Genomic DNA, 24,861 nt, shown 5'->3' on the forward strand with positions numbered 1-24,861 from the left:
TTTTCCTTTAAGCCTTTATTTTCTAAGTTCTGAAAAGTTAGCTCTGAGCAGCATGAGAGCAGATCAGAACTGGTGAGCTGGAAGCTTGTTTGGACATGCTGGGCATCTTCCCTGTGCTGGCTGGATGTGAGTGTGCTCAGTGACGCTCACAGCTCCAGACTTCTCAGTTGTTGCTTCAGATCCTCCTGTTCAGAATCTGCCCTAATTGCCTATTCAGTTTGGGAGGTTGAAGCCTTTTAGATCAAGCAAGGCCTAGCATTTTTTGAACTCCTTCCAGTCACCTAATACTAGCCTGTTTAAACCTACTTTGTATTTTTTCCAAATATTTATGAGCCCTGTTTGTAGTGGTCACCCTGTCCTTTGCACAGCTGAAATCCATACCAACATAGACCTTTATGGAAGCCACTTGGGTTTGTACTTTGAGAAGAAAAAGTTACACTTTTAAAAGCTGTTGCATGTGGATGGTGCTCTGAGGGAGGCAGCTCTTCCTTTGAAGTTTTTAGCTGATGTCGAGGTAGGAGGCATACGTTTTCCATCTCTGTTGAAAACTTAATTTGCTGATGAAAGGGTATTTCATATCCACTCTGGATTGGTCCAGAGCAACAAGCAGACCAAATATGATTTTTCAGTAAGTTCAGGAATACCAAATATTGAAAATGTATAGCTTGAACTCCTGCAAAAGTTTGGGGTATTTTGTGTAGAAGTTGAAATACGTGGAGCCTTTAAGTGTAGAGGAGCAACAGCACCAATAACAGATGGCAAAATTTGAAACATAAAATAAAGGTTATTCTAAATATATACCCAAAGTTAAAAGGACCAAAGAGTAAATTATTTGTGCTTCAAATGCATAAAGGGTTTTACCAGAATATCAGCTCAAACTTTAAAATTTTTAATGGCCAAAATGCACTTGGTGCATTATTTAAAGACAGCAGCTTAAGGGACAGTAAATGAAATAAGGTGCAGTACTTCAGGCATTTAATTGTGAAGCATCTGCTACTGCATTTGGAACTTGCACTTTCCCCAAATTTCACTAGATGTCACTAAAAGAATTGAAAGATATAAAAAATTCATATGAGCAGCTAACTTGAAGTGAAATGGGCCTTGATTTTTTCCAGCACAGGAGGGGATTTTTGACATAGGAGTGTGCATCACACTGAGTGTTCAGATCACGGAATCGTGATCTGTTTGCAGTGGAGAATTTACTGTATTAAATCTCACTTTATTTTAAATTCAAAGTTTTAATGTCAACAGAAGTGTTTATCCACAGATATTTTCTAGGTAGTTGAAAGTACAACCTCCAATGGCATTTAATAGATCTCTCATGCTGCACCAGGCTGGGAGGGCCAACTTTTGTCTTTCAACTAGAAAATCCTAAAGCAAACTGAATTGTAATTCAAATCACATGGACTTGCTTTTTCTGGCCTCACATCTCATCTCTTTATTTAGCTGTGGGCTCCATAAATAGCTTGGCTGATTTCTTTGGGATCACCTGTGATGTGCCATTTTATTTGCTGGGATTATGGTGCTTTTGTAAGGGAAAAACAAAACCAATATTGTTTGTGGTGTTGGAGCTGGTCTCATGTGGGGCATCGCCATATTCTCCTTCCATACAAACAGCAGTGTTCCTCGTCCAAGAGCCCGGAGCCGTCCGTGTTCACCCGCATCGCCCACAGCCCAAGGAACGCTGCTCCAAGGTCCCAGAATCCAGCAGGCTCTGTCAGGAGAGCCAGAGATCCCAGAACAAGCTTGACCTCGGGCAGCCCAAGTAGATTATGGCACCTATTAAAGAACCTAAAAAGTAACATATCAGGTTACATTCATAACAAGGAAAACAAGAAACTCCTGCTAACGTGTGCACTGGGGCCAGGACATTACTTTGGGAATCTCTGTGGCATTTTGCTTGTCGGAGTTAAACATGCAAGCTCCACTTGCAAAAGAAAAAAAAAAATAAAAACTACATTTTGGGAAGACCACACATGGAAAAATCTCAGAAATCTCAGTGAGGTATCTTTACAGCTTCTACTGGTAAGTTCATTCTGGCTTTTACCTGAACACAGCAGTTAAATTAGACATTCTCCAACTTTTTCAATACTTTCAAAGCTTAAAAGCATTTTGTGGCCAATAGCATTTTCAATTTGTATCAGTAGAAGTCATGTGGCTGAGAAGGGACTACCCTGACAGGAGGTACAGACATATGGCAGAGGCTTTTCCTGTCCTGATCCCTGTTGCAGCCTGGAGACCCCACTGCTCCTTATTTTCAGACAACTATGCAAAAAACGGGACTGCACTGCTTTTGGTGTGCTTGACTCAGAGATTACAGGTCTGACACTACATTTTATCATCAGCATTTAAACTTAGAGCATAGTTGAGAACAAATAACTGTTCTAATTGTTTAATGAATGATAGATTTTTTTTAAAAATAATTTTAGATTAATAACTCAAACCCTCTTTACCATAATATTGCAGAAACACAGCATGCAGCAGGGTAACAAATGCACCAATGGGACATCAGGACATCTCCAGAGATTTGTCACCAAAAACACTTCTATGTACAAGATTTTATTACCATTGGGAGCAGTATCAACATAATCATACGGATAACATGAAAATACAAAAAGATACATGTAAGTAGCTAGATAGGAGACCGTGTAATCCCTCAGCCACCAAGTGTACTAAGGAAGAGTCACTGAAATGGCTGTGGTTTTGTAAAAATGTGAGGAAGACTGGAACTGGAGTCATTAGGACTGAGCAAAGTATCTTTAGAAGTGCTTTTTTCAGTAAGAAGGGGAATCGGGAACCTTCCTATTTGTATAAACTCTCCAAAACCCAGAGTAGAATCAGAGTCCTAGAATGGTTTGGGTCAGAGGGGCCTTAAAGACCATCTCTGACTCCCTGCCCTGGGCAGGGACACCTTGCACTAGACCACGTTGCTCAGAGCCCAGCCCAACCTGGCCTTAAACACCTCCAGAGAATTCAGAAAAAGCACCCCAAAAGGGAAAATAATAACACACAGACAAGACATCAGAACCATAGTCAGGCTGAAACAACCAGACAAAAGTTTACAGAAAAATAAGGCTCCGATTTTCCAGCATTCATTAGCACCAAGTTTTTGTGAGCTTCCTTCCCCTTGATCCCAGCTAAAATTGGGGTTTCTAGCCAGAGAAACAGCATTGACAGGAGCTGCAGGTGCTGGCTACTCAAAGATGAGGTCTGTAGGCTGTGATAACCCGTCACATACTCTGCTCTGTGCTGGTTTTACAGCGGACAGTAATACCTAAAGTTGTAACAGCAACTCGGAGGGAGCAACATAATTGATAGGCCTGAAGAGTGCAGGTAAGTAGGAGGATTGTATTTATATCCCTGGCACAAAACCCAAAGGGAACCAGGCTATTGCACACTGGCTAAAGTGCTTGAAAATTGCCACCGATTCCTTTTTGTGTCAAGTTCTTCAGAGATTTAGTTCACTCCTCCATAGAATCCCACTTAATGCCTCCACAACTCATGTTTAACCATTATCACTAGCAACCTGCTCATAAATGCTTCTTCCTTGTTAGATCCCACGGCCAGGAATCAAGGGGAGATGATACTGCTGTTTACTAATAGAAAGGAAGGAGCGACGATGTTTCCCAGCACAGCCCATAAAATCCCAACTCTTCCCCACTTTTTCACCAGCCTGGTTAACAGAAGAAATTTGATATTTTTGTACCTTGAAATGACTAACCTTCTTAGGCTTAGGAGAATAAATTAAAGTTGAGCCAAAGTATGCCTCAGCTGCAGCAATGGGCAGATTGATTTGCTTTCCATCTGGGAGATTAAATTCCACTGCCAAAAAAATGGCACCAGCATAATTAGCTGTCAGTCAAGTTGCAAAGAGACAGACTATGTGGGATAATTGAAAGCCCTGCAGCTTCTCATTACATACTACAGTAGCCCTATTTGCAAATTTCCACCTTGAGGAGGTTCTCTCAACATGGTCAGGATTGTACTCATTCCTCCTGGCACATTCTTCTGAAGCAGAACAGGAGTATTGTGAAGGGATGGATTAATTTTAACTAACTCGCTTAACCTAAGTTGGTTATAATATATTTGTCAACAGCCCCTGACAGCTCCACTAGGCTTTAATTGCAAACAAATCCAAACAGCTGGAAGGAAATGGTACATCTTCCACTGTGGTTATGCCCCAGAGACACCTTTACAGGCATAAAAATTACCTCCCTCCCTTTGCCTTTCCTTTTTTTCCATGCACTGTCCCTCCCACAGGAATCCTCCTATTCGGCAAATTGTAATTCATAATGAACCCATCAGTATGCGATATTACAAACATGTACCTTTCATAAAATAATGAACTCTTTTTTCCCTCCCCTGTTTCCTGAGGCCTGAGAATGCTTCAGCGATTGCTGAGTGTACAGGGAAGTTTAGAATGATAGAAGAGAATCACAGAATGGTTTGGGTTGGAAGCGACTGGAGAGATCCCCTGGCATGGGCAGGGACACCTTCCACTAAACCAGGTTGTTCAGAGCCCCATCCATCCCGGTCTTGAGAAACAAGTAGCTCTGATGATCAGTCCAAGCCTTACTGAAGAGTGTGAGGTAATCCTGGTGATGAGGCAGGAGACAAAAAAGGTTCTAAGAGTAAAATATGTTACAGCTTTCATCCTAAAACTATAGGGAATATGTAAACCAGATTTTTCCTCTGACTATAATGGGAGTCAACACTGCCTGCACTCTCCTTTTAGGGTAAAATGTAATTTCTGTCACTCTTCCCCAATAAACTAAGGAGAATTGGGTCCATCACACTCACCAATCCCTCAGTTTTAAACAAGACACAATTACCACCAGCTCCAGCTGAATAGCCTGGCCATCCTTCCCTCCCTAGGGGAGGAGGCAGCCTTGCCCCTGCCTCACAACTGGGCGTTATCTGAGCATATCTACAATAACGTGATTTATACCAATGTCCTGAGGTGGGAGGGATGGGGGAGGTTTTGTGAGCTTCATCTGCTTTCGGCAGCTTCAAAGTTCTCCAACCCAGAAAAGTTACCGGTTCCCACAGAAGAGGGAGCCAGTGTCACACCTCCCACATGGCTCTGAAACCTCCGCGCTAATAAAGCCCGGACTAATACACTAATAACTCTTCTTAAACCAGAGCTTTCATTATAAATGTAATTTATGTTCACCTTTAAGAGCTCCACAAACCTGAGCCCTCTCACAGGCACAGATTTGCCTCTTGCCTCCCTGCAGCACTTCCTCAACACTGGGAGTGTTTCCAGTGCTGGGACTCACTGGTGTGAACTGGGAGCCAAACTGGGAACAGAGCAGGTGGTTCATAAAATTAGTAAAGCCAAAGTAATGAGTTTGCTGCTGTGATGTGGGAGAAGCTGGGTTGGCACAACAGAGCAAGACAGAAACTGCAGAAAACAGTGTGAAACTATTCCTGATTATTCAGGCTCCATCAGAAATATAAATAGGCCAATCTACTCCCATGTCTAGAGGGAGCAAGTCAGGATTTAGCACACAGACAGGTCTCACGCTGGCTTATCCTCATGTATGTTAGGAATGGGAAAATTGCCCCTCTTGTCTATGCACAATGCCCCTTTATGATTTATTAGACAGTCCTCTTTTTTTGCCTCAATTACTCACTTCAAAAGAGGATGGAAATGGGACATTCCTAGCCCTAATACTAAATGCATGTAGTCAATAAAAAAGGAAAAACACTGAAAAATGTTTAAAGGGAGGGTGCTTAAGTTATTGCAGCCCTTGGGAGCATTAATGTATGTGCCAACAAGTTACTGTATGTGGCTTTAACATGCTTATTTATTCTGCTGTGCAATAAAACTCTCTCTTAAATAGTGCCAAAACCTGTTTGCCATGGCAACCCCTCATCACACATATGTTGCAGTAGTACTTACAAGCACCTTCTTAAAGAGAAATACACAGCAGAATGAATATCTTGTGACCTTCAGGGCATTTTACAAAGTTTTAAGCACCCAAGTAAATATTACTTCGGACTGAAATATTTATTCCAGGTAATTTTTTTTTCCCTTTGACCAACATTAAGCAGTGAAGCAAAGCTTGTTCCTTGCTCACTTCTCTCCAAGTGGAGCTCTAATGATTTGGACAAAGCACAGAGCCTGGTTTTTACCTGGCAGAGCTCAGGTGTTGCCAGTTGGCTGGGCAAGCATGGTAGAGATCAGCTGGTCTTCTATAGTTTCAAGTGCACTGCAGCTGTTCCTGGTGTAATTAGTCATCCTTTGTACTGGCACAAGAAAATAGATGTTTTCCCTCCTCCCATCACACTAAATGTTTGCTCAGTGTAGCCCCTGGCCTGGAATCCAAGCGTGCACGTGTCCATAATAAAGCCACCAACACTGGTGTTACACTTCCAGTCCTGCAAGTACCCAGGAAAGGGGTCCTGCATTCTTTTACCACTGCTTAATTTACTGCTGTGCCTTAACAGAACTGGCAAGACCAGCTCATTTCCCACGTCACTGGGAGATACATCCACAGAGCACTGCAGGAAACTGCATGGAGTAAGTAGGTCTGGGTTATCCTGCTGAGCCATCCTCCCACTACAGGACGCTGCAGTGTGGGAATCCCTGTAGGAAACCAGCGAGGGCTGCCCTGTTCGCTGTCCAGCCATCATCTCTCAGCTGGAGACAGCACTAAACGGAGGAGGTTCCTCAGCCTTTCCAGATACAAATTCCCAGTGACTCAACAAGCAAAGCCTGATTGATAGTGGCCTTTTTTTTATTATCATTGGCTGTTTGTCCTGTTGTGCACAAGCAAGACCAGTGGAAGGAGCAGCCAGGCAGGTTCTGCCCAGGGAGCAGGGCTGCGCCCAGGAAGGCTTAACTGCCAGGAGTTACCTTATCTGCCCTTCCCTCCTGCCTTCCCTCTCACCTGCTTCCCTTTGTGGGGTTCCCCCTCCTTTCCTTCCCTTTTCATTTCAAAGAACTTCATTTAAAATTTCCCAAACTCATCACAGGACTGTACAGGATGATGAAGCACCTTTGTTCCCCAGGTCTGGAGAGGCCAGGGCTGGCTCAGCAAGCTCATGTGGCTGGCCCATCAGAAATGGCTGGTGGAGCCTCCTGAGAAGCCCTTCCCCAACAGCTACAATGACCCTGCATAACAGCACATCCTGAAAAGCCCCCACGGCCCCCAAGAAGGATTCCCAGTGCCCTCCATCCTGGAGGTACTGCCCAGATGTGAGTTCATGCTTGGGGCATCCCTGAGAGCACATTCACTTCACTGAATTCTGCTAATAAGATTGCCAGGGGGAGAATAAGAGATATTTTAGTCCTCTGGCATCATATAGAACCACAGAATCTTTTAGGTTTAAAAAAAAAAAATGCAAGATGGTCAAGTCCAACCATTAACCTAACACTGCCAAGCCCACCACTAAATATTATGACTTTTGCATATAAAGTTCAGTTTAATCTTTACAGAAGGAAATCCATGAACATTATCAGCCTCTCCTAGGCCGTGCACTTCCCTCAGAGTTGACAAACCTTGCCCACTCCATTGCCCACCTAAATTCCCTGTCCCAGGCCCTGCTGCAGACTGTGGAGGGAAAGGGCTGGTTGCAGTAAGGCACAGGGAATATTACCAGATATGGCTGTACAGACATTCTTTCTTGTAGCCAGCTCCAGGAAAATGCTCTCTTTAGCACCTGGGAAAGAAATCTTAGAAAGCACCAGAAAACAGTTGTTTAAAAAATAAATAGATGTATATAAAGCAAGAAAAGAAAACATGTAAGTGTATTCTTAATGCTCCATTATTAACGGTGCTCAGGAAGGGATTTTCTGCTTTGCTGGAGCATGTAACAGGCTTAAATAAGAATCCCTATCAGAATATAACTTTGTAATTATGCAGATAACATTTTGTTCTTGTAATGACAACATAAACACTCACAAGCTGCATTGCTTACACATTTCTGTAAATAGCAGGGATGTCTCTCAGGTTGCATTTCCTTGAACACCACAAGTGTGTCACCTTGACAAACCACAAATCATTTAAGACTCCAGGCATTTAATAGTGGTTTTAGTCAGGCTTTCAGCTACTGGCTCCTGGCAGGATTCCTGAAGCACTTGTGCCAGGCAGAAAGCTGATTTCCCAGTCCTATGTTATTAATTAACCATTTCAGCACCAACTCAGGTGCATCCTTTGATGCTCAGTGAAGCCTGTAGAGAGCAAACCATCCTGAGGGCTGTTTTAAAATGACTCAGTTTTACTCTTTATCTCCCAAAACAACAATACCATGCCTAGAAAGACATAAAATCATAGAATGGTTTAGGTTTGAGGGAACCTTAAAGATATTCCATTCCACACCCTGCCAAGGGCAGGGACACCTTCCAGATTCCTCCAAGAGCCATTCAGCCTGGCCTTGAACACTTCCAGGGATGGGGCAGCCACAGCTTCTTTGGGCAACCTGTGCCAGGGACTCCTCACCCTCATGCTGAGGAAATACCCTCTTTTTTTCTTCCTTATTTTCTCAGTGACTAACATAGATTATAAACACAGCACTTGCACGCCTGCAGCTATGACAGGACATAACTCAAAAATTCCAAATGTACAGAAATAAAGTTTAACAGCTCTGTACAGTAAGTGATTCCTTCTGGTAAACTGTGACCCACTTCTATGCTATCACAGCAAATATGTGTTTTACTGCTCTGGCAGTGGGATCGATCCCTTCCACAGTAAGTGTTTAAACAGATGCATGCTTTGCTGGAGAACTGTTTTTGGATCAACTCCATGAGAATTCAAATTTGTGCTGAAATGTCTAATTATGAACACTTCTGTCATGTCTTACAGCTTCCTAATCCCAATTGGAAAATATCTTTATTTTATACTGGTGTCATCAGTTTAGATGAACATATAAATTTCCATTTATTGAGCTGCAATTTTGCAGTGCATTTGCAAAATTCAGAAAGTATGTTAACGTGTGATTCCTCCTAAAAGCAGCACTGAAATCACACTGATCTACTTGTGCATGTGTTTATAATTATTTCTGTACATTACTGTATCCAAATAGCTGTTAGAAAAAATTCCAGGCTAGTGTGGATATGTTTAGTTTTACCCCAATGTCCATAAATGCATAAGAAATCTGTGCTGCCTAGAGACTTCTGAAAGTCTCGTTCTAGCTGGAATCAAATATCATGAGTGATACCTATTACTGCATCTTGCCTATCCCATTATAGCTTGGCTTGGAGGCATCGCAATATTTTGTGTCATTACATAGTGCTGGAGGCATGAAAATTCTCCAGGCTGATTAGCATCGTAGAATTTCTCACACAAGCACCTAATCCATCGGAAAGGACTGTTGGGTCTCAGCTGATCATTCATTTGTCTCATTGAAACACTATGACTCCATTTTAAGAGCTTTTTTATAGACTCGTATAAAGGAGAAAGTGAACTTTTTAACATGTTTGCACTTCACTAAGTCAATACACATAAAAAGAAGTACAACTGGGGTTCCTACATGAATATACAGCCCAGAAGTGCTAAGCTGGTAAAGAGATACAGCTACTAGGTAGGCAAGAGATTAACTTTATTTATTTCCTTTTCTTCAATTTGCTAGCTTCTTCCTAGAGATACAACGGACATCCAGGAATGTGGCAGTAGGATGAGTCAGATCCCAGACTCCCCAGACAGATGTTTTACCCAGTACATTCATATGCAAATTTTTTTTTCCCCCTAAATTATTTTCTTGGAATAGTCTGTGTTACTCCGTGAGTGGTTTTGCTGTTGCTTTTCTTTGAATGCCAAATCCAAAAGCAGAGCAGGATTCCCAGAGAACTGTCACTCCTGTCTCTATAGAAATGTACATGCAGCTTAACACATGTATCCTCTGTCCCAACAAGTTTTTCAGGGAGCACTTTGCCCAGTTATCTGACAGGAGGGTCCCAGAGCAGCAGTGAGGATTAAGCATCTATTTCTCCTACACAAAAGTCTGGTGCACTTGTCCATCCTGCTGCCTAACAATAGTTTATGAAGCATGGTGGGGTGTGTGACCCTCCCAATTTACTGAGAGCATCTCCTTCTCCCCAGCATCCCTGGTTGCTGCCCAGATCATTCCCACACCAATACAAAGATCCGAGTCATATGAGAGAGAAGAAAATCAAGTTCTCTGCAATGGTAGTGTTGGAGGCACTTGCCCCCCTCTCTGATGGTTGGGAGATGGCAGGAGAAAGACTTAGAGGAAGCAAGAGAAAGAATCTCAGCAGCTGCAAGATGCAGCAAACAAAAGAAACCTGTTTTTTAAATAGAAACCATCAGCACCAATAGAGTTGTCTACTGCACTTTGCCCAAGTGAATTTTTATTAAGTTCCATAAAAGCTTCCAAATCTGAAACTTTAAAAATATTTTTTTCTGCTTGAAATGAAATTTAAAGTGGCGAGTTTTATTAAAAATTAATGTTAAATCAAGAGCATTGCCAAGAAAATCACTGAGATGAGTAATGTTATCAATTACCATTTAAACATCCACATTTTCAATAGTCATCCAAAACCTGTCAGGAGGAGGACAATCAGGATCTCCCAGCCAGATGGCTGATGAAACAGCACCAACCAGCCTTTGCCATGGACAACTCCCTCCTTCATAGTCTAACTTCCAAATGTTCACATCTCTGACAAACTTTAAAGAAAAATGACATTGGTGCAGTGCCATTGATTGCTCAGCTTGCAAGAACCTGAGTGGCACTCGGGAAAGCACCAGAGGAAAGGAGGAAAAAAGAAGAAAAGAAAATAAGCAATCAGAAATTCAGAAAGTCCAGTTATATTCAGAAAAGAAGAACCCTCACATCAGCAGCACAATCAAAGGAAAAGTTGCAAGCTGGCTTGGATGGTGCTTCAGTTAAAGCCTTCCCAGGTTGGGGGTGTTCTTTTTGTTTTCTTGAAAAGTACACACATTAACCCAAACCCTCTGAAGGGTGGTGAAAGCTACAGAATTCCCAGCCATTGCCAAGCATCATCTTTTCCTAAAAATACTGTTCTAGGCTGTTATTTGACCAAAAAGTTGAGAACCAGAGCAAACCACAGGCTAGAGAGAATGCTTATTAGAAACAGCCTCAAATGATATGTATCGTTGGATACTGTGATCTTAAAGTTATAAAACAATAATTCTTCTTCGAAGATAATCTAACTGGAAATGAGGGCAGAAATTTATGCTGCCCTCTCCTTTCTGACACTACATTGATAAATACCCTGGAAATTCATGGTTTATTACCATGAAATGAAAGTTTAAGGGAGGAGATCTGTCAGGGCAAGCAGACCTGTAGCTGCTGGATCAAGATAAATACATACACAGAGAAAAACTTTTCACTGCTAAGTCTAAAACCTGAGGGAACCCACCAGCTTTGCCCTGCTCCACAGGTTTAATGCAAGTAACCTATTGTAACAGCCATAACTCTATCAAGAGCATAACTGCTGCTTAAAATAACCCAGAGAACTAGGCATTCATACTTGGATATATCTGGAGCTTCATGATGGCAGCATTTCCATTTATAAAATAGGGATGTCAACCAGCTGGGACCCACCAAACCCACTGCAGTGCTCTGCCAACAACAGACAAGATTTCCGGTCCCAGGTCAATTTGCTGTGGAGGATTAGGGACGAGCAGGGCTGGGCCCCAGGAGCTGGATGACAGACATAGTGAGAGCAACCCTAACACAGCCCCAGTGCCCCCAGAGCGTGTTCAAACACACCAATATCAGCTGTCAGATATAAAAGGGGGTTGAGGCCACTGGCATGCAGAGTATTTTCTCCAAGTCTACACCGAGCTAAAGTCTTGCAGGGAAATCTTGATTTATGTCTCTATATAGTCCATAATCAACCTCATGACCCAGGAATTAAGGGAATCTTGAAATAATTGCAAACTTCTTACATAACTGGGGAATTTGGTTTTCATTTCTCCCTCCAACAAAAAAAGTTTTTGATTCTTCTGCTTCTACATGATCCCACACCCTTCCCAACAACGGGCCAATTAACTCTTGATCCCAAAAGGATGTGAAGAACAAAAGGACATCAAGGTCTTTGGGTGCATGAATGCAGGACAGCAAGCCATATGCAAGCAGTGTTTGAGTGTTTCTACTGTTCCCCTGACTCCCAAAATTCTCAGAAAGACCTGGTGGAGCTCATGTTATGATGGGCAATTTGACAACAATCTAAAATATGTCCTATCCAAAATACAGTCAGTGACACAAGTGGTCTAGGCAGCAAATACAATGTTTGCCCACATGAACATGCGGAGTAGCATAAAATAAGATTTTTAAATGCTTTAAACTTCAGTACCTCACTCAGTGCCTCGTTAACTAGGCCAAATTTTAATCAGCCAATAATCCTAATTGAGCAGAGTTTTCTTCCAAAACATGGTGGGAACGACATCACTGCCCCATCACATTTATTCAAGGCACAGCATTCCTGGAGTGCTTGTCATTTTAAAGGCTTTGTTTCAGAAACCACTGGCAGTATAATTTTATCCAGCCCTGGCGAGTATGGAGGTCCATTTCATCATACTTCTCACCACAGGACTGTTGGAGATCCAAGTTTCTAAGCAAGATCACTGTGACTGCTCCCATCTCACAAAAAGGTGGGAAGAGAAAGCCATTCCAAAGACAGATTTTGGGGCAAAATACTCAGGCCTTTCAGTATTAGGACAGTTGATCAAAATATCTCTAATTTCCATTAGCTCTAAGAGGTAAATTTTTCAAGCAGTTCCTTATTTTTTTACTCCTTTATTAAGACAACCGATTTCCTTTTAATTAAGAACCGAGTGCCCCTCTGAGAGATAAACAAAAGGGAAGGAGACCCCCAGCCAAGTGAACAGGATCCACTCTCTGATATGCAGTTTTTGCATGGTTAATGGATGTTGGGCATTAATATTTCTTACCCTTTTGTCTGTGTTCACTGTAATAGAAACCCCTGTCTAGACTGAGTGGCTACTACAAGTAATCCCAGTAATATCCAATAAAATCACTCTGAAATGTGATAGCTATAGTTATCAAGGAGCACCAGGATTAACTTGATTGATTGAACAATGGACTTCTGGTTTTTAACATGATCTATATGTGTCCCAAAAAAAATTCAAAAATACACATAAGGTTGTAAAACCTTCAATGCTGGGCAACTTATCATAGTCTGTAAGTGTACTGACACACCCTGAAAGGAGAGGGATTAGTGCTGCTCCAAAATTAAAGGATAAGTGGCAATGATCATAAAGAAATACTTTCACTTAACCAACTTCTGCAAGGACAGGATACATCACCCTCCCACTGACAGCCAGCAAACAAAAACACAGATATTCAATTCAATCTTTGCTTTAACGTCCTCTGCTGAAAATACTGCAAAAGTCTTCATTTGTGATTTAAGTCCAACCATGAGAGCCACTTGCTTTTCCTAAAGTGGTCTCTGAAGTGTCTCAATAAATACATATTTTATTGAACAAGGAGAATTAGGTTTTTCCAAGAGGTATGAGATCACATGGAATGCATTTACTGAATTTAAACAAGCAGCAAAACATCTAGGCCCAGGTGTAGAGCACCATCCACTTCTATTATGACCCCACAATGGCTTTCTTGCTGACCTAGGTCTGCAAATGGGCATCCAATACCTTTGCTTTGAGCTTAGTTAGCTCATGGTGGGTATGTCTGATCTTTCTGAAGACTGAATCACATCAGTGGATAATTAATAAGTCAGAGGTACCTGGAACCAAAACCCCTGCACTCATTTCCAGCTCTGCTCATAGTCCTCTTTCTGAAGTTGTTCAAAACCTTGAGTTCTTTGCATGGGCTGGTATGAGTCTAGAAATGAGAAAAAACGCTCCTGTCTAGTACAAAAGAGAGAACATTCAATAACTAAATGCATGCTTAAGTTGAAGATGAATTACTTCTCAAACTAGAAAAGTATCAACCTTTAGGAAAGTTACTCAGTAAATCAGTTTAATCTAAGGAATCACCACCTAAAGAAACACATTTTATTTCCAGAGCTCATAATCAGTTCCCAGGAAACTGAAAGGGAACTATCTTGAGTTTGCAGCAGTACCCAGCTATAGAAAGGCAACAGCATGGATACCAAGAGGTTTAGTAGAGGCACAATCTCTTAGGAACAGGTTTTGAGTGACTTGGTAGCAAGATGGGGCTTTTTCTCATCTGTGGTATACCAAAAAACAACACATCTGCAAAGGAATAGAAAACTACTAACCTTAACAAACTCTTCTGATGTTCAGGCTATTTCTGCACCAGCTGTGCAATGACACAAAACATTCAGGCACTGTCTCACACTGCAGCAAAAAGGCAAACCTCCTTCCCAGTACCTCTGCCTTCCCTCTTATAATGCACCTGTGGATCACATTTCCGTTGGTTCCTGCATTAAAATGGCAGAGCAGGTGGGTCAGGTTTGTTTGAAAAAACAATTGAAGGAGCTCTCCCTATACTGCCCCTTGTTAAGTAGCTCAGCCTTACTCACCTGGTCCGCTGCAATAGGACTGCTTGTTCCCTTTGCTCCTGAAAGTAATCCAGTTTGGGCAGGGAAGAAAAGGGAATTCCAACCAAGAGTTGCCCATTCACTAATAATTTTTGTTTTTCTGGTGGAAACATTCTTGTTGCTGCAAGCTGGAGCTGTACCCACTGCCCAACTTTCCTCAAATACCAACCAAATCCAACACTTAAAATGAGCAAGAGGTGAATACTTTCAATCAATTCCAGCCACCAGCCACTATGGAGCTCTGACGGTTTCTTAAAGGAGGATATGGTCCATGTCTAGCAAAACATGGTTAAAGAGCTCCCTTTGCTGACCTGACATTGAACCTTTCCCTGAGCCTTCTCAGTGCAAGAAAATATTTATTTTATTACAGCCCTGCAGAACTCATCCCAGTCCAGGCACTCAGATTAAGACCAAATGTGTTGAGCTTGCATTAGGTGAAGTTATGAGATGTGTATTTGGGATTTTATCTTTTCTGTAGATGCTGGTGATGCTGAAAGGGTGCAAAATAAAGCAAGTGCAATAAAAACAGTGCTCGTGGCAGTGGGTGGGTTCTGTTGGGGACTTCATAAAGGGGATAGCCCTACCCTGTGTCAAACGTTGTTTTCAAAGCCTTGTGTAACAAAAGTCTCCCTGAATAGTAAGAAATTCCTTTTACAAGGAAACTCACCAGCCTCTCCTGGCTGGCTGAGCAACATCAACCCTTCAAGTCTCGGCTTATGTCAGCTCCCTGCACATCACAGACATCTCCAGACCTGGCTTAGCAACACTGCCAACCACCCCAACACCAGGAGGGAAATGGAGGAGGGAACCTCTCCCCAGCCAAAACAGAAAGGTGTCGAGGTGGGGAGAGTTCACAGTGCACACATGTCTCTACTGACGTACCCAAATCTGGTCCTGGGAATCCTGCAATATGAGAGAAGGGACCATCTGACCTGCACTGAGACCTAACTCAGAGGTGTACAGGCAGACACCAATGCACCACACTCATTTATTTCTGATTTCCACTGCATTAATAGCTATTTTGATAGCAGTGAGAGAACTGAGATCTCATGGGGTTAGACATTGATGAAACCATTAAGGAGTTTTCTCACCAAAATTTCTAAGTAATCCGTGTTCTCATAGTAACAGCAAAATACCTGTTTAAAATAGAGTTGCAAATATCCTGTTTCTTTTTATTGCTGAGTTGATATATCAGACCTGGGATATGAGATATATGATATTTCCATTACAACCATAATGTCTCCTTGGGACCTATATGGTGTCAGTTTGTATTACCAGACTTCAAGAGTGATCCTGAATACAAGGATTTTATTTACTAAAATATCACATATACCAGTTCCTGATCCTGATTTTCTTTGTAATACAAAGAAAATGAAAACTAATGAGAAATAAATACTAATTCCAGTATTTAAAACCCAAGTGTAATTTTCCAACTTTAGAAAACATGGTAGGGAAAATAGAGGGGGGGAAAGTGTGAAATCATAAGTTCTTTTATCTGATCACAAGAGAAATGCCAAATTATTAGCATGAGGGTTTATTAGTGTCTCTGGGCTTGTTTCTGAGACTGTGTAAAAGGAGCCTTTATAAAGGAGGCTTTATTCGAAGACGCCCCCCAGTTCTCACACAATTTTCCAAAAGTGTGACAATAGATTGCTAATACAGAAACTGAGATCTGCCACAGCATTATCTGTCCATCTATTTGAAAGCAGCTTGAGAAGCGAGGAAGGGTGGTGAGGTGCAGATGTTATCAATTAGCCAAAAAAGTTAACAAAACAACTTCAAACTGCAACAGTTGTTCCAGCTGAGAAGGCTGAGGTTTGAAGTGGGTATTGAGCTGTTGCTGTGTGCTCACTCCTCTTGTATGTGCTCATAGGAAACCAGACAGACCACAGCTGTGAAACCCCAGCTTTGGGAACCAGATCCTCACTTTCAAATCCAAGGGGCAGCAGGCAAGGCTTGTATTGCAAAAGATGCACAATCCGGAGGTAAAAATCACAGCTGATACAAAACAAAACAGGGCTTGTAAAATGGTCATTGATGAACAAAGTGAGAGATAGATAAAACCCACTTCTGTCGTGGCAAAACCAGCAGTGACATGAAGATTTTGTGAATTGCAATTAAAAATAATTCCTTCAAATTATGACACGAAGGCAAATGTGTGGGTAAGGATGACCAAGTCCAGAAATAAAGAGAAAATGTGTTTGTTCTATGCCACCACCTGAGTGGGGTACAACTGCAAAATGTACACAGGTTTTTGCAAACACTGATTCATCTTTAGACCACATTGAACCCTCGGCATCATCCACTGATCACCTGCTAGAACATTCAAACTCTGGCAGAAGGAAAATCAGGGATTTGTATTTCCTACTGACAAAAAATAACAGACATCCAGAGCACAGGAGAGCCTAAGAACTTTCCTTCCCTAGTGCAGGATTTCCAGCCTGTGTCTCCCTATGGCTTATTTAGTGCAGCTTGTGGCCATCCCAGCAGGCCCACTGCCCCCAGGCAAACGTGCACTGAAATGCAGCCTGCAATGCTCCCAGGTGCACTGAAGTGACTGTGCTGGCAGCAACCAAAGGCACTGCAGGTTCCAGAGCAGACTGAGGACACTGCAGGCTAGAAGGGCAGTGTTTAAAGCCTGTTGGAACAGGCAGTGGTGCTTTCTGTGGAGCCTCCATGAGCTGAGCAGAAGCTGCTAATCACCTCTGCAAGTAACGTTCATCCAGACTGCGTTTCTGAGCTACTTCTGCAAAAGTGAAAGCAGAGTCTAACAAACAAAGTAAGTTCAAGATAAATACAGCTTCCCTGCAAAGTCATGATGTCTTGATTGTGACAAGCCTCCTGGTGATGTCCTTGGCCCAAAGTCTTGGGTGGGACACAAACCCATGGAGGTGTTCAGCCAACGAGGCTCCTTGGCAACAAGACCGCAATGCAGAGCAAACCATGGAGAGAGAATGGGTTACATGGTTGGAAGCAATAGGAGGCCAGAGCAACCAAGGGCAGCTGAGTAATTGATCTTATACGAGTTAATTAAAAAATCAGTGTGATTCAGAAGAGTGCAGCCAGAGGTTTATAAGGCAGTGTGCTGTGGAGGGTGTGTGTTGGCATGGTTTAAAAGAAATAACAGCAAGAAATACAACAGTCTCTGATCCTGAAATGACAAGAGAGAAACAATAAAAAGTTGCTGTACCTGCAGTTTGTCAGTGAGCTCTACAAATGGGAGTGAAGACTTTGTTTCATTGCCTTGGAGCACAGAGCCGTCCCTTTGTTTCCATGAGTCCTGCATGACATGGCCACTAGCCCAGAGCTGCAGCCATCCCTGGGGTGTCACTGGGGTTGCATCTGCCTTGTCTGAGTCAAACACTGCCTTCGTTAACAAGTGGTTGCACCAGCAGACAGGCAAGCTGAATGAGGTCTGAGTCATGCAGCCGTGGCATCTGGTACACCAGTCCTTGTGGAAAAATGGGCTGAGAGAGGCCTCCTGGCTTGCCCAGCCTTGTCTCCTGCTATCACAGGCACCATGTTGGATAATCCCCTTCATAAACAGCAGCAGCTGTGGGAGAAAAGCCTGGAATGGTTGAGGATGCAGAAAGTGAGGTGTTACAGTGTCCTGAGTCAGGGGGATTGGGAGTATGTAAGGAATGTAGCTATGCGTTGTTTAGAAGAGCAACATAATATTTTATTAATGAAACTGGAAAGTCATATATCCAGGGAAACACCCAAGACCTTAATTATGCCAGAGAGGCACCAGGGTAATGCAGTACTTACTTTCTACTTCTGGCCTTGAGTTCAGAGAATTATTTTCTTCTGTTTCAACATTTGGTTGAGCACGACATGCCAGCAGGAGAGGAAAAAAAAAAAAACTGGTTTCCATTCCTGTGAGTACTGTGTCTGGTTTAAATCATGAGAGAAGGAGACTTCTAATGAGGCTGATTCATATAATGATGTATTTTACAAGCTATTCTTAGCAGATTCACTGCAATATGTCATTCTTTATGTACCATGAGAGATATATGAGCACACAAGCTTACGAAGGGTGGGGAAGTCTCTGAATAACTGGCCAGTTTTGCACCTCATGTGCTGGAGAAGGGGAAGTTCACACAGACTATTGCTTCCAAACCCTCCAGACCTCAGGTCAGCTGTGAACTCCACTCCAACAAATCCCAACATTACAAGACTCGTGTCTTAAAACTTATTTCCAAGGAAGTGTCTCATTTTATTGCAACACGAATAAGAGACTCTAAGGTAATATTTACTTTGGTCTACATTTCATAAAAAAAGAAGACTGTAATTTCATGGAGGCTCTAACAGAAATTCCTCTTTCCATCCAAGCGGAAGAAATCATGTTCAGGACCTTTCCCCAAGGGCTCAAGGAAAGCACATTAACATGGCAACTCCCACTTTGCTTTATTTGTGAGTTACCCTTGCAGGAGGATGAGGCTGGAATTGAGACAAGCTATAAGTGGACTAACAGGCCAAAGGCTGTCACATTAAGGGGTAGGCAAAGATGCTGAGAGGATAATCCCAAAGATGCATTTTTCCAGCTGATGAAAATCAGAAGAGCCAGATAATCACTGAGAGAGATTCTCACCTAGGCAGAAGGTAACTGCAGGAGCTGTAAGCACAAGGGTGCAGTGGTTACTCTAGTTCTGCCTGTCACCCCTGCCACTGCTGACTTTCCCAGCACTATGTTTTAAGATGCTGGAGGAGGGGCTGAGGCCCTTTTAATGAACTGAAAGGATGAGCAGGAGGCCTGTCCAGACCAGCAGTGGGAAGAGAAAAGACACGTGCAGCAAGCCCTGTGCACGGGGGAAGCAGAGCTGCAGCCTGTTCCAGACTCAGGAGCCGCTGGAGCACAGGTGTCCCCAGGAACTCTCCACAGTGAGCCCGAAGAGCTCTGGCCAGGTGGGACAGTGCCACGGCCACGCCACTGCCCAGCTCTGCCCCACGCCAGCCTCGGGACCGAAGGATGCTCGGACAGGTGAGTGCTCCTGGCCTGGGCCTTCCCAGCTTTCGGGTGTCTCCTGGCAAGCCCCGTGTCTGCTGCTCCGAGGGGCCCTGCTCCAGCGCCGATGGAGCAACCTGAGTTCTGGCAGGGGGAGCTGGCTGCGTCCCCTCGCTGGGCTGCCAATGTACCTCCTCTTTCTGGCCCGAGGGGCCACCAGAGAGTGATCCAGGCTGCTGCCAACTGCGTCTGCCTGGGAACAGGGGACCCGGCGTGGAGCCCAAGCCTGGATCATAGCTGCTCTCTGCTGTTCGCCTACAGACCAGCCCTCCTGGATTTCTCAAGGGCAGGCTGCCCTTACTTACTAATTTTCTTAATTTTTGTGGCCTCATCGATGACTTAGTCATAACACCAGAGTCAGCCACCAGCTGCTGCCTATTCCCACGGTATAACCTGCCCCTTCGCTGTCTTTCCTTAAATGTAATACGTGGTACATTTGTGTCTGGTACTTTCTCTTGTTTCTGCAACTGAAATTTTATCTGTTCATGGAGTGCCCGAAATTCTGCAGAGACACTTGGCCTGAATAGTCATTTCATTGCTGAAAGCCAATACCACTTTAACAGATGCAGTAAAATTGTGAGAATCTGAAGTTCACTTTTCTGCTTTAACTGCCCCAGATGAAAGAAGTCCACTCTGCACAGCTGAATGCCTCTCTTGCGTGCTGGCACATGAGCTTTAAAGGTGTTCTGGTAGTTTTCAGTCCTCTGTGTTGCCAAAGTACTTTTGTCTAGATCCTCAGCTGGAGAAGATGGATGCAGCTATGCTGCAGACAGCAGAGCTATGCTGATTTATACCCCCAGGCATGCTTTTTTAAATGTAGATATCCTTAGAAAGTAATCACCAGGCTCCCTCAAGCTGATTCCTCATGACTTGCAACTGCAGTTTCAAAGCAGTGCTATTCCTGAAGCCTCCGTACCCCTCCCACACTGCGTAGGAATCTGTCCAAGGCATGAAGGAATCTGGACCCACAACAGTGGCAAATTCCCAGCCTCTACTCAAAGAATCCTTCATCCTTAGACATGCTTGACTGTGTAATTATTGTATTGCCTTGCACAGTTTCAAACAACGTTTCATGACACAGAAACCTCCAGTACAAGCTGTCAAATTATTTGCATTGCAATAATTTAAAAAATACAAAATCTGTCATTTCTTCACCTCAGGGAAATGAAACCAGAATGAGCCAAAGCTTTAGCACTGCACACCGTGTCTATACCTCACGTCTTTAGATTCTCTTTCAATATCATTTCTGCCATGTGAGTCAGACCAGTGCAGACCAGTTCCCTTCTGCGTTTGCAGCAGTCAAACACCCTGTGGAGATGTTAGGCTCTGTTTAGTGTACAGAACTCACAGCCCTGAGTTACAGGGCTATCTCCATCCAGCAGTACAGCCCCTCTGCTCTCTGCCGACCTTGCAGGTTTGTCACCATTTGAAAACAATTATTTTCCCCTGATTTGGCATTTTTGGCTCCTACCCAACTCCTGGTGGGCACTTTGGGATTTATAGTTACAGCTCCCCAAAAGAACAGTTATCTTGAAAGTGGAAATTACATCCAAAAGGCTAAAACATATCTTTCAGCTGAGTGTGGTTTTCCCTGCCAGAATTGCTTCATATGGATCTATGATACTCATTTTCCTGCAATGAAGGGGTTGCAGGAATACCTAAGGGCTGGGCTGGGGAGAAGATTGGGCTGATAGTCTCTTACCACCAGGGACTTGAAAATAGCAGTACAATTTACTTCCCTCCTGAGACACTTTACATAGCGGACAAATGTGAATCAGATCTTCTAACTAAATAATTTCATATGAAGAAATAATGTAGAATAAAGCCATTTAGCTGGTAAGTAAAGGTCATAAAGGGTTTTAATGCTCACAAGAGAAGCAGAGAGGAAGATCCAAGAATTATGACCAGACCCAGGTACCACTGAAGCAGTTAGTTCCCAAAGAGAGAGACAGTGAAACACAAGGATCCCAACCCTGGCAGCCTGTCTTCCACCATGCACCATGAGGCTGCATTGCCAATGGGAACACTGGGAGTGGGAGCTCAGCATGAAGTTACCTCAGCTGTACCTGTCCTCCAGACTGTAATCAGGATCTTGACATTCTTGCATGCTGTACAGTGTTAAAGAGGTTGTGTGTAATCCAATGGACATCTGTATCTCAACTTTCCTGGCTAGTGTTTAGCTGTAGGGAAGCCCAAGCAAGACTCTAATTTTGAATATGGGGAGCTGTGTGTATAGCAGAGGTGAGATTCCACACTTGGAACTGGTGCCATTTCCCTAGCCAAAACTTTCCAGGCCTTGGTTCCAAAGGTGAATATTTGATAGATAAAAATAGAAATAAAATTATATCAGTGTTTAACTTGCAGCTCTTACTCAATGTAGTCAGGATGTCTTTGAATCACTCCTCAAAAACACACTAGCAGCAACAAAAAATAGCAAATATTACCAAAAAAAAAAATCCATGTTACTGGTGTACAGAACTTCTTTCCTGGGGTAAGGCCTCTAGCACCTCATGCTGTTCTCAGTTTTTATAGCTGTGGAAGGAAAGATGCTAAGCAAGATTTGGAATTTGTACTTTGATCACTAGTTATGTCATACAGTAGGACATGCCAAGTGGAACTTTCTACAGTCTTCTTAGAAACACCCTTCCACATATCCCAGAAAGACCTGGACCTCAGCCTGGCACATTTCAGACTTGCTGATTTCTGAAGTTAAAAAATAAAAAGAAGCTATGCCACTAGCAGCACGTTTGGATGTGTTTGGTCCCCAGCCTTGTCACGTAGCTTGTTCATGGTGCAGTCAGCTGGATGGCCTCGGTCAGGACTCCAAGTAAGGTTCCTCCTCACATTTCTTCCTCCTGCTATGACCCACTCATTTAACAGGAGACAAACATTTCAGTCATCTTCCAAGTCTGGTATCTGCAGTTGCAATATCTTCCTGAAGTGTTGGCTTTCCCCTGCTTGTTAATAAAACATGCAAGTGACTGTGGTAAAAGGAAGTGAACCCACGCACCTTTTTACTGCCAGTGAAATGTCAGCAATTTTTGGTAATGACTTTAGTACAAAACAGATGAACTGAATGGTCAGTGTGATTTGGGTCGTTGTGGCAGTGAGGGTCATGCATGGTCTGGAATGGAAATGGCACTTGACCAAAGAGGGTAACAGGAAACAGAATAAATGAAATAAATTAGCATCCACATTGGGTTTTAAAAGGTTTTTCAAGGCTCTGCCACTGGATGAGTCTATTCATTTACAATTAAATGAGCCTTGTTTCTTTCCATTAATAAAAATACAACATCCTTGTAGCTGTTACAGAAAAAAAAAAAATCAAGCTCACCTTTAAACAGGTATTTAACAGTCTATCTTACATTATAACAGGTGGCCATGAGGAGGAAAGCTGGGATGACTGAACAATAACCTTCATGCTGTTCTACAGCTGTCAGGGGAATGTGATCTGGGAAAATACTCACTTAGGAAAACTGATCAGAGACAGGGGATGATATAAGTCGACACCTCTGCCTTCTGCAGGGCACTCAGACTTAGCCCAAGCAGGTACATCAAATGGAACTGAGCCTGCCTGTTTTACAAAAAAAAGCATCCTACTCATATTTGGCCATACTTCATCCTGGGGAATAATTCCTATCATTCCTTCTGGTTATTTTCAACACATCAATGCCTGAATGATCTCCCTGGAAAGCATTCTTCACAGGGGGTGCTATCCTGTCAGGACCCTGCTTTGACTTATGCCAGTGCTACCTGCATGCACTGATCCTTTGGAAGTGTCTGCAGTCCCTTGGGATTCCTTTCCCATCTGAGAGATCGTCATGAAAAACTGTTAGTAAATTCTGTTTGTAAGTGGTTAAATCTGTTTCCTTAAAGAAAAGTGAAACAACAAGCAGGATAAGAGAGTCAGAGGAAAATTCCTCACTCTGGAATCCAATGCACTTTAGAATAAAATAAGATAAGTTTGCTTAGTGAGTGACAGCAGCACTTGGTAGGAATGCAGGTGTAGCCCATCATTTATCAGAGCTGTGCTTTGCCTCACATCTTTATCAGACAGATTTCTTTGCAGAGCTTGGCTACATCATCATTTGAAGAGCTCCCATAAAAATGCAAAGGTTGTTCTTACCTGCCCTTGCCCTCCACGCAGTCCCTTGGTTTGCTCTGGATTCTTGACACTCTCAGCCCTTGCAGACCAGGGCTCCATTAGCACAAGTTTTAGGTGATACTCAGATTGCTTTCGACACCCAGAGTGCTTAATTCTTCAGGCTGTCTGGAATATATTGGCATCAGTGGTGAATAATCCCTCCCAAGTCATCACATCAGGCCTGTTTTAGTAAATCTTTCCACTTATTAAGAACAAATTTAAACCATCTCAATATGCTTATGTAAGGAGTCCTTTAAAAATAGTTCGTAAATTTAGGAGCCAGCATACACTGAAAAAATACAATAAAAAAGAAAAATGTCAGTGACATACTTTAAGCCCAGTTTAAACTCAGTTGGATCCTCCCATCTTTTACAAAGCAAACAGCAGGTTTTGCATAAAAGCAGCCAGCAAAGTCCTGTTGGTGCTAAGGCATTCTTTCTGCAACACAAGGCAGCACTTCATTTGCTTTATGAGCCCAGGGCCGAGCTGGTATCCACATTCCGGAACAGGCAGACAGGATTTAGAGAGGTACATGTGCAGAGCAGTGACCCCCAGCTCTGGAGGAGTGGAGAGGGTGTCCCCTGGACCCAGCTGAGCACTCAAGCCTCTTGCATGAATCTTTGGGAGAAAAAAGTCAGGGGAGCAGTTGCTTGGAATAACCTGCCGGCTGTTCATGGCAGCCCCGGGGAGCAGAGCTCTGTGTGCCAGGATACTGTAATATTGGCTAGGAGATATCAGCAACACTCAGGAGAGTTACTGTCAAATCTTAGCACTTGGAGCTGCATCTCACTGAAAGCCAGACTTCCTGCAGAAGCATCCCTTGCTGCATCCTGCAGGGCCATGTACCCATGCAAGCCCTGCAGCCACCGCCTGGCGAGGGGACCTTATCATACAGTCATAGAATGCTTTGTGCAGGAAGAGACCCTAAAGCTCATTTCATCCCACCCCCCTGCCATGGGTAGGGGCACCTTCCACTACCCCAGGTTGCTCCAAGCCCCATCCAACCTGGCCTTGAACACTTCCAGGGGTGGGGCAGCCACAGCTTCTCTGGGCAACCTGTTCCTTGCCCTCGCTTCTGACACAGGGCACTGCCCTTTGACTGCTGCTGAGATCTACCCTCACTTTTGGGTGTGCAAGAGGAGGTGCAGGTCCAACCCCAGGTATTATCATTCTCTGCCCTGAGCATGTGCATGAAAATGGCAGTGGTTTGGTCAGTGTGTTCTTAAATCGATGATC

General features: G+C 43.3%; 1 long non-coding RNA gene across 3 annotated transcripts; it reads right to left on the reverse strand.

The window, feature by feature from the left end:
• Positions 1–77: 77 nt before the first annotated feature.
• On the reverse strand, positions 78–23,121 carry LOC138118239 (uncharacterized). 3 transcript variants are annotated; one of them, XR_011155049.1, is made up of 4 exons: positions 17,667–23,121; positions 14,195–14,356; positions 13,697–13,794; positions 78–1,791 (listed from the first exon to the last, which is right to left on the reverse strand). It is a non-coding gene; the product is annotated as an uncharacterized lncRNA (long non-coding RNA). The 3 variants fall into 3 exon arrangements; XR_011155050.1 differs by lacking the exon at positions 17,667–23,121 and adding an exon at positions 14,459–15,665; XR_011155051.1 differs by lacking the exon at positions 13,697–13,794 and having other exon boundaries at positions 17,667–23,119.
• Positions 23,122–24,861: the final 1,740 nt, after the last annotated feature.

Source organism: Aphelocoma coerulescens, chromosome 13 (assembly GCF_041296385.1).
Source record: "Aphelocoma coerulescens isolate FSJ_1873_10779 chromosome 13, UR_Acoe_1.0, whole genome shotgun sequence".
NCBI lineage: Eukaryota > Metazoa > Chordata > Aves > Passeriformes > Corvidae > Aphelocoma > Aphelocoma coerulescens.